Source organism: Adiantum capillus-veneris, chromosome 28, assembly GCF_014529385.1.
Source record: "Adiantum capillus-veneris isolate H3 chromosome 28, ASM1452938v2, whole genome shotgun sequence".
Lineage (NCBI taxonomy): Eukaryota > Viridiplantae > Streptophyta > Polypodiopsida > Polypodiales > Pteridaceae > Adiantum > Adiantum capillus-veneris.
In genome coordinates, this window is record NC_140958.1 from 22,035,645 (window position 1) to 22,044,822 (window position 9,178).

A 9,178-nucleotide genomic window follows, 5' to 3' on the forward strand; every position below is an offset into this window, starting at 1 on the left:
TGTGTGAGCTTAAACTAGTTAGATCCTCTAACCGCTCTAATCTATCCTTTGTGTGTTTTAACTCCTCGGATAGAGCCGTTTGCTCTAGTTCTCTCCTGGCTTTTATACGCTCCTTTCTATCTTTCCAAGTGCTTCTCTGATTTTTCATTTCTGCACTTGGGTCATCGGTCTTTGGCTCTTCAATTATGGGTTCATTTGTCATTCATTCAGCTTGGGCTCGTGTCACTGCCTGAATAGGTATTACTGTCTCGTTTTCTGACCCTTCAGTAGAAGGAACTGCTTCCAGCATGTTCAAAGTAGTTTTTGCTCCTTTGCTCGGTTTTTTAGGGCAATGAGGAATCAAGTGAGTAATTTCACACTCGGTACAATACGCGTTGACTCTAATGATTTCATTGTGAGGACAATCCCTTAGCCAATGGTCTCCACCACACTTGTAGCAGGGTCCCTTAGGCTGTTGAGGTGCTCCTTGAGCTCCTCTTTGTTGGTATGCATGCCTCTGCCCGCCCATGCCTCTGTTGGCTATGAACAACAGTGTTCGTTCATCCAAGTTGTATCTTCCTTCTCTTGCCGCCTGTGCAACTGCTGGTGGTCCTGTACATCCAATCATGCTCCAAGGTTCTGGCGTTGGGGGTTGTTCCGATGGATAATAGACAGGATTTGTTGCATATCCATTGGAATCTTCATAATATGCATGCATAGGTACCAAAACCTTCTCTTCTGGTTTGTTTACTGTTGGTGTGTATCTTATGCCGACCAATCGTAATCTTGGTAGGGGTGGTTGTTTCCCCAATACTGGTTGTGGTCTTTCAACACCTATAGGTCCTGGTAGGTTGCCTACTTGATACCTAGGGATCGATGGAAGTTGAGGAGATGCTACCTGAGCTTGGGGAGCATAAGGTCGCTCTCTCACATATCCCTTGTTATAATAACATTCTTCCGTCACATGGTTTGTCCAGTTTTGTTCAATAGCATACCACTGCCACTGCTTAGCCTAAGGCTAGGCATACCTATTTATTTTTTTTAGCACTTCCTCTACAAGCTGCTCCTGGCTTACAGCTACTTCTCCTTTCGGTTTTGTCTTAGCGGACTTGCTTCCAGTTTGTTGTGAGGATGAATCATCATCAAGATCCTTGAATTCCCTCCTTGTAGACCACACAATTGTCTACAAGGTAAAGAGCCTCCTTAGTTAACTCATTTAACATCGTGCTCCTATTCATATGTAAGTCCTTCTGGAGATCTGCGTTCCTTAGTCCTTGAATAAATATAATCATAAGTTTGGACTGAGTTGGCAGTTCTTCCACAGGGCAGAACTTCACATATCTTTTTAGTTGTAGGGATGCCTTTCGCAGAGATTCCCCTTCTTTCTATTTGAATTTATGGATTTGTGAGACTGTATTATGAGCTATCTCCCTTTGTGATAATTCCTCAATAAACTCGTTAAACACCTCCTCCATAGACTCAAAGTCTCTACTCTCCACAGAGTCAAACCATGTAGCGGCATCCTCTTCTAGGGTAAGCCCAAACCCTGCAAATTGAGTAGGAAAGTCCAAAACTTCTTCAGCTCTAATTACACGCACAAAGGCTGCTACATGATCCCTAAGATCTTTGTTTCCCGTGTATTTCTTATTTACCCATTTTTGCACCTGAGAAGGTCTAATTATACGATGGTCTACAAATCTCATCATTGGTTCTCCTCGTCCTACTTGATATACCTCCTCTGGCCTTCGCTAGTGGGAGAGTTCCTCTCCCAGAGGTGCCCCTAATCCATAATTTTTGACGGTTCTTGCAAGAGGTGGTTCATCTCTTCAAACTCGTTCTATGGGTTGTCTTCCGGGCTCTGCCGACTCTTGAGTTTTTGGCTTACTCCCCAGGGGATTCACCATGGAAAACTTACCGCACCACGTAAGTGCAGGGGAGGGGGTTTTTTTACAGGTGAAGTAAGTGTATAAGTTAGGGGCACTCCCCAATAATTTATCTCCCAAGCTTAAAAATAAGGGAGGGGGTATCATATTTATGTTGTGGGGGGGGGGGGGGGGGGAAGTGAGAAAAGGGAAAAATGAGAGGACGTTTTTGTGTTTCAAAATCATGTCTTCCTAAAAGAGTCTTCCCTTGAACTTGTGAGTCAGTAGCTACAAAGATACATGCAAGATCTAACATTGCTTTATATCAATTGCTTGTTTTGTGATTATCGCTCATTTGTTGAGGGATGAAAGCTATAAAGAGTTTGCATAGATGCAAATTTACACAAAGACCTAACACAACTTTATAACCATGTTTTTTGAGTAATTTAGATGGTTCAAAATTGGACAAGTAGCCGGAGTGTAGGCTGATCGGACACATAGTTTGAAACTCAAACTAAGACACATTGAGGGTGCATCTAGTTATCATAAGAAGTGGTTCCTTAGTACGTTTCCATTCACTATGCTACACACTCTTTGACTATTTTTACTTAGTTAGATCATGTGAGACCTAAATTTTATATGTAAGATAGGGGTATGATAGTTTTCTTCATTGATTGTCGTATAAGTGTAGAAACGGGGGTCATATTCCCTAATATGAGTCGTATATAGGGGTTTTATCAAGGTTGTCCGCTCGCAGGTGGTGTCCCGTTTTATATATAGAGAGAATCCCCCGGGGCTTACTCTCGCCTTGATATCACGAATAGAGTGGTAGTTCTTGTAAATCTCTTAGCCCTCGTGCAGCTTGATAACCCTCTCTGTTTCGGTCTTCTTCTAATGTCACACTTTGTTGAAGCCATGCCTGCAATGATGGTTGGGTTGCTTGTTGGTTCTGGTAGTTGAACGTCTGTTGTCGGTTAGAATATGATGTTGCGTCGTACTCTTCTGAAAATGGATTTGTTGACTTGCTAGGGGTATAGGTGGACCTTGGTACTTCTTCGGGGGCATATGTTGATGTTTCTGGAACTTTTGCTTTTTCTACCTCCTCTGGGAGAATTCGTTTGTATTCTCGCCCATACCTGTCAACAAAAATGATATCCTTCCCCATAGCGATTTCATAAGAGAATAAGTAAAGAACCTTGTCTTTGCTTAATTCATTTGGGTAGGGCTCTTTGCATCAAAAATAAGAGACTACTCCCTCGCTCTCATGCTTGTAAATTTTCACATTCCCATTATAGGTAGAGACCCTGGTTGTTTTTTTATCATACATAAAAAGATCTCCAAGTCGATCAATTTTTGGAGGCGGCTCTTGAGCCTCTGAGACCATTTTTCCTTTTGCCACATTATCTCCATATCTGTTGTAATCCTTAGGGTTACTAACTATCAGATAGTGGTTCCCCTTTTTGTCTCGGAATCTATCTTCATCATCATAGACTCAAATTATCTCCAGTCTTTGAGAAGGTCTTTCTTCTATACAAATGCACTTGCATCCCCGATGGTCAGAATAAACTAGAGCTCCCCTAGAGTTATTTCCTTCTAAAAAGATTATAGTGAACTTGGCATCGTTCAAAGGGTTTTGGGAGGTACTTCCTCCCAGCATTGGTCCTTCACCGAAGAACCCTCCTAGCTGTTGACTACCCATCATGAAAAAGTACTTATCTGATGAAGTGTCGGTATCACTACCTTCCTCAATGATTGGTGCTAATGGATCTAGCCTTGCCTGAGTTACACTCTCCTCAGTGGACACTAAGCTACCCTGATCACCTGCCACTTTTTGGTCTCTAGGAATGTGTCTTCCTGATCTTAAATTCATCAAACTTAGCAATGCAATTTATCACAAATCCAACCACTCACCTAGCAAGGGATCAGTTTCCGCACAACTTCTTGCCTTGCCATTGAATATACCTGTACACAAGTGTTTAATTTCGGCAATCGAATCAAAGCATTTAACCGCCGCTAGAGGTGGTCTTAGTAATGATTGGTATAACTGGAGGGTTAATCTCAACCACTACAGTACTTTATACACTTCGGATGTTCTTGATAAGGTTTCCTAATCTGGAACTATACTTTACTCAAGTGTTTGTTAGTCTAGAGGTAAAGTCTTAATTTCGTCTTTGCTCCATCTAAAGGTCAAACAAGGTCCAATTTCACTTCTAAAAGCATTTCTGGAACTCTTAAATCAATTGGAACATCACTCAATGTCCACAGTCAGGTTTTGACTTCAATAAGACCCTGTAGACATCCTACGCGTAGCATGTCTACCTGCTCTGTTTTGGCTGAAATTTGAAATTTGCACTATAGATTCCCCTTGATGTGCTGAGCCCGCAACTGTTCTCACTTTTTGATTTGGACACCTATAAGCAGGTCAACTAATCAAAAATATGTTCTAGCAGCCTGATGTTGATCTGACCAGTCAAATCAACTCCAATTTGGACCAAAATTGACTAGGAGGCTTTCCTAAGGCTATACAACACCCTACTATGTCCACAGTCAAATTTTGACTTCAATACGATGCCTTAGACATACTACACGTAGCATGTCTAACTGCTCAAAATTGCTCCAAATTCAAACCACACACTCCTCTTAAGGTGCCGATCACTCTGGTATGCTCACAGTTGTATTTGGAGTGCTCAATCACTATGAACATATCCTACGCGTAGGATGTCTAAGTGCTCTGTTTGACTCCAAACTTGAGCCACAGCTTCCCCTTGATGTCAGCAACCCAATGATATGCTTAGATTTTAGTTTGGATTTCAAAAGACCCCAAATTTAGCTATTCTAGCCTTTTTCAGTAAAAAATGATAAAGTCTGCTTAAAACCCAATTTTCTCACCCAATGGAGATGAAACCTTTCTCATGCACTCAATAAATCATGTAGATCATGCTCATGAAGACATCCTATGGTTTTGGTCTGAAAATAATGCCTTGGGCCCGATTTGGGTAAGATGTCTTGCAATTTTCTTCTTTTGGCCTTATCCTGTCAAGATATGGTCAAGTTCCCCCTTCCAAGTGAATATAGGGTAATTGCTACCTTCTAAACACACTGGTCAACTCAGATTTTCAAAATTCTCACCAGAACACCCTGTAGATATCCTACGCGTAGGATGTCTACTGCTCCTTTTCTCAGACTAAAGTGCTACTTTGCCTTCCCTATGCTCTCAGCAAGTGCCAATATGCCTTACAAGTGCAAACATATGCAAATTTCTCTCAATTTAAACCTTTTCTGAACTTTTACATTTTCAGAGTCCGCCTTTTAGCTTTTGGGCAATCCAATAAGGGAAAAACACTCAAGTCTATATGTTACTAGGGTGAAACCTACTCTCTGAACACACAGGTGACCTCAGTTTTCCCAAATTCCCTGCTAAAAAACCCCTGGAGACATGCTGCGCGTAGGATGTCTACTGTCTTAAAATTAATTTTTTTCTGACAAAAGTACTCCCTATGCTCTGCAGCTCTCTCAGAAAAACTCACAGAAACTTTTGAACTTCAATTCTGCTTCTGAACACTCTTTTCCGTATTTTACAGCTCTTTGATGAGCCCAACAACAAATATAACATGCATGAAGTGCTCTAGATCATAAATCATGATGTCCTACCTACCCTACTCCTACTCATCATGTGAGATGGTGATTTTGGTGTCTTTGTTGCTTCCTAGCCTCTTCGGACTCTCAAGCTATCCTTTCACCGCCTTTACCACTTCATTTCCTACTCTCCTACCTAATACTACCTAAGCCGAAGGATCTAGGCCAGACACTCGCTCCCTAGACTCCTCCTAAGACCTAGAGAGTCCCCCACCCTCTGATCCTATCTAAATGTAAAATAAGACTCTGGCAAGCTAGAGAATCCCTATCCTCAAGGACTAGTCTCAGTCACCTACCTAGGGTTTTCGTCCCCGACAACGGTTCCAATGTTGGCGGATACGCCGTGACGGACGTCAACACAGCGAGAACTCACCTAATAAGATTTGTCAGCTAAGGAAGAAGCTCGACCTACAGGTCCATGGAAGCAAGCATAGGGTGTCAACCTACACTCGACTGACTATTGACTACTTCCTATAGAGGTCTCTACCCAATGTCTAAGTTACAGCCTTCAAGAGTACACAAGAGGAGATTTCCTACAACGCTTTCAAGAGCCAAATACCCATCAAACGTTCTCGAAACACTATGGAACTTGAAGGAAACCCTATTAACATCAATAGGTCGCTCTCCCTAAGGTCCATGACCCAAAACCCCAACCCTAAAAACCCGGTGCAAAATCACGTAGTATGTTTGACAGGTTTTTGCAGGTCCTCGTTTCAGAAAACTAAAGTGCCTAATGTGTAGCTCTACTCATTGCGAACGCATGGATATGCTGAAATGCAAAAACGGACAACGTATGCTCATCGAATCACCAGATATAGCTCGTGGATCGATCTCGCAAAGCCGAGTTGTACACCTGCAAAGTAGGTGTTGGCGCGTAGCTCTCTTCAGGCGCAACACGCTGCACTTCTCTGCACTTGATTCTGACCACCAGTGTGCGCGTAGTGTCAAGATAAACTCTCACTCTCTCTCGTACACAGAGTACACTCAACTCACACAGGCAAAACTTATCAAAATAACAAAAGGTTTTTTTGTATTAAGGTCAAAAGTGGTATAAATACCTTACAATCTCAAACCCTACTGTTCCAATTTAACCATTTACTATGTCTAAATGTCAAAAATGGGATACAATTTGGAAGCTTCTGCAAGCCCCAATATTTACAAAGGTGAAATGACGGTTTCTTCTCAATTAAGGAATGATTACAAAGGAAATTAGTATCCGCCGGGCAATTATCCTCCGTTGAGTGTGTCCAACCGACGCCACTAATTTAACAATTTACTATGTCTAAATGTCAAAAATCGGATACAATTTGGAAGCTTCTGCAAGCCCCAATATTTACAAAGGTGAAATGACGGTTTCTTCTCAATTAAGGAATGATCACAAAGGAAATTAGTATTCCGCCGGGCAATTATCCTCCGTTGAGTGTGTCCAACCGACGCCGCTAACAGATGTATCTGCCAAATTCAAATGGGTAAAGCGAGAGGGCCGTCTCTCATACAACATGCTTTGGGAATTCCTTGCTCCGGGTGTTGAAGTTTGACGTCTCTGCAACATCTTTGGTCAGGCATGCAATGTTGTGATAAGTGAGAAGGGAAAGTATCACCATAAAAGTTGGGCACCATATGAAAATGGGTTTAAGATCAAGCTCAAGATCATGGACTTCGATAGTGAAAACTGTCACCACTGCACCATGACCTACATGATTGGTGAGGTGCCCTTCACATCTTTGCATGTTTGTCAGTGTCTTTCCTTCCAAGACAAGAGAGGGAAAACATGGTGGATTTTTGCCTTTTCCCCTTGCCCCCAACTGGCGTTTTTTATTGCTCGGCCAAAAATTTATAAAAAATTGGTTATTTTTCTAGGTTTTGCACTGTTTTTCTCTGTTTGGGGTGGAATCTCGCCTTTTCCCCTTGCCCTCAACCAGAATGTTTTATTGCCAAGCCAAAATCTTAGAAAATAGGTTGTTTTTGCTCGATTTTGGGGGAATGTGTCTATTGATGTTGATGGTAATGCTGAGCATGATGGAAGTGGCCTTGCCAATGGTGTTAGTGATGGTGCGGAGGAGAAAACCTTCTCTCGCCTGCACCTTCACCAGCTGCTACGGTTTTGTGACAAATATTTCAAAGTATTTGCCAAATTTAAATGGGTAAAGTGGGAGAGTCGTGTCTCATACAACATGCTTTCTTGCCTTCGGCAAGGTTTTCAGCATGTATTGGATTACGTGTGATGCCTCAAAACTTGACACAGGATCTAATTTACCCCATCCCCATAATTTCTCAACACACCCTACAAGATACTTGCAAATGCTCTCAATTTAAGAGTCTCACCCATCCCTATCTCTCATTATTTCGGCTTTTGTCTGATGGTCTCTATTACATATTCACAATGCCCATTGGCTTCTTGCCTTACAACCTGAGCATCCAGAAACTTCTCTTCTTGAATAGACATATGCAATCCTCAAAAGTTTTGAGCTGTGATAACTGCTTAACCTGCAAAAAACAAGATCGTACAGATCTAGACATTGCAAACAATGGCCCTGCCCACGTACAACAAGCACATGATTAAGAGCCGTAGTGTGCAATGTAACACCTTTGACCCAAGAAGACTTACAGAAGCCCATTCCCTTCAAGGACGCTCCAATCCACATGATTAGAAGCTTTCTTGAGTCAAGAAGAAATACCACCAAGTCGTCATGCACACTAACTAGAGCATTGCCTTCGCAAAAATGGAAGATATTGTCAAAGATACTATGCTTTTCGACAAAACCAATGTGTGCAGCCTATATTAGATCCCAAAGGAGTGGTTTAAGATCACCCTCAAGGTCATGGAATGTCCATGGTCTTTCTTTCCAAGCCAAGAGAGAAAAAACATGGCGAGCCACCTAGAGCATCCTGTACAACTCTTTTACAATTATGCAGTAAAGGAGCCTTTCCTATTCATGCATTTTCATGGTTCCCTGCTCATGCTTTCAGCTACATCGGGTGAATGTCAACAAACAAGTGATCGTGGATCGGTTCAGCTTGACCAAGGCAAACATAGATTGTCCATTGGGTAATGCAAAGCCGTCATTCGAGCTGCTAACAGGCCTTGGGGAAAAGGAAACAGAAGAAGCAAAATCAGAGCAACTTACTAAAGAAGAGCTTCGTCAGGCACCTGGAGTGGTATATGGGTTCTCTTTGAGCCTGAAGAGGTGGGGCTTCTTCGATGTCGAGGGTCTCCAAGAGATAACCTTTGAGGATCAAGCACATGAGGAGCTGGTGATGAAGAGTGCCAAGAAAAAAGATATGCTAAAGGCCATTGTGACCACTTACCTATTCGAAGAGAGTGAAAGGGGCAGAGATGTAGATGTTGCGTCTTAGAAGGGCGAGCCTATGTGTGGTGCTATGTTATGGGCCACCTGGCATAGGCAAGACCTTGACGACGAAAACGCTTGCGGAGATGCTACATAGGCCATTGTAGGCCGTTGGAGAGGGGGAATGGGGAAAACACCTGACACACAAACAACTGCCCCAATATAGCTCAGGGTATTCACAGCACCCCTGTCCTCGCAAAAAACACCTCAAAATAAGAAACTCACACTAGCAGGGCCTTGCCTGCACTCTGTCCAACACCCACACACTTTGCAAAATCCTCAAACAGCGATCACACCGATCTTGCCCGCTTCCAGCCCTTCCACAAATCAACACCTCTCTCTCTTTCTCTC

The 9,178-nt window shown here is 42.6% G+C and overlaps 1 pseudogene; it reads left to right on the top strand.

Annotated features, from left to right (window-relative positions):
• Positions 1-7,006: 7,006 nt before the first annotated feature.
• On the top strand, positions 7,007-8,834 carry LOC147420166 (uncharacterized; annotated as a pseudogene).
• The last annotated feature ends 344 nt before the right edge of the window (positions 8,835-9,178 follow it).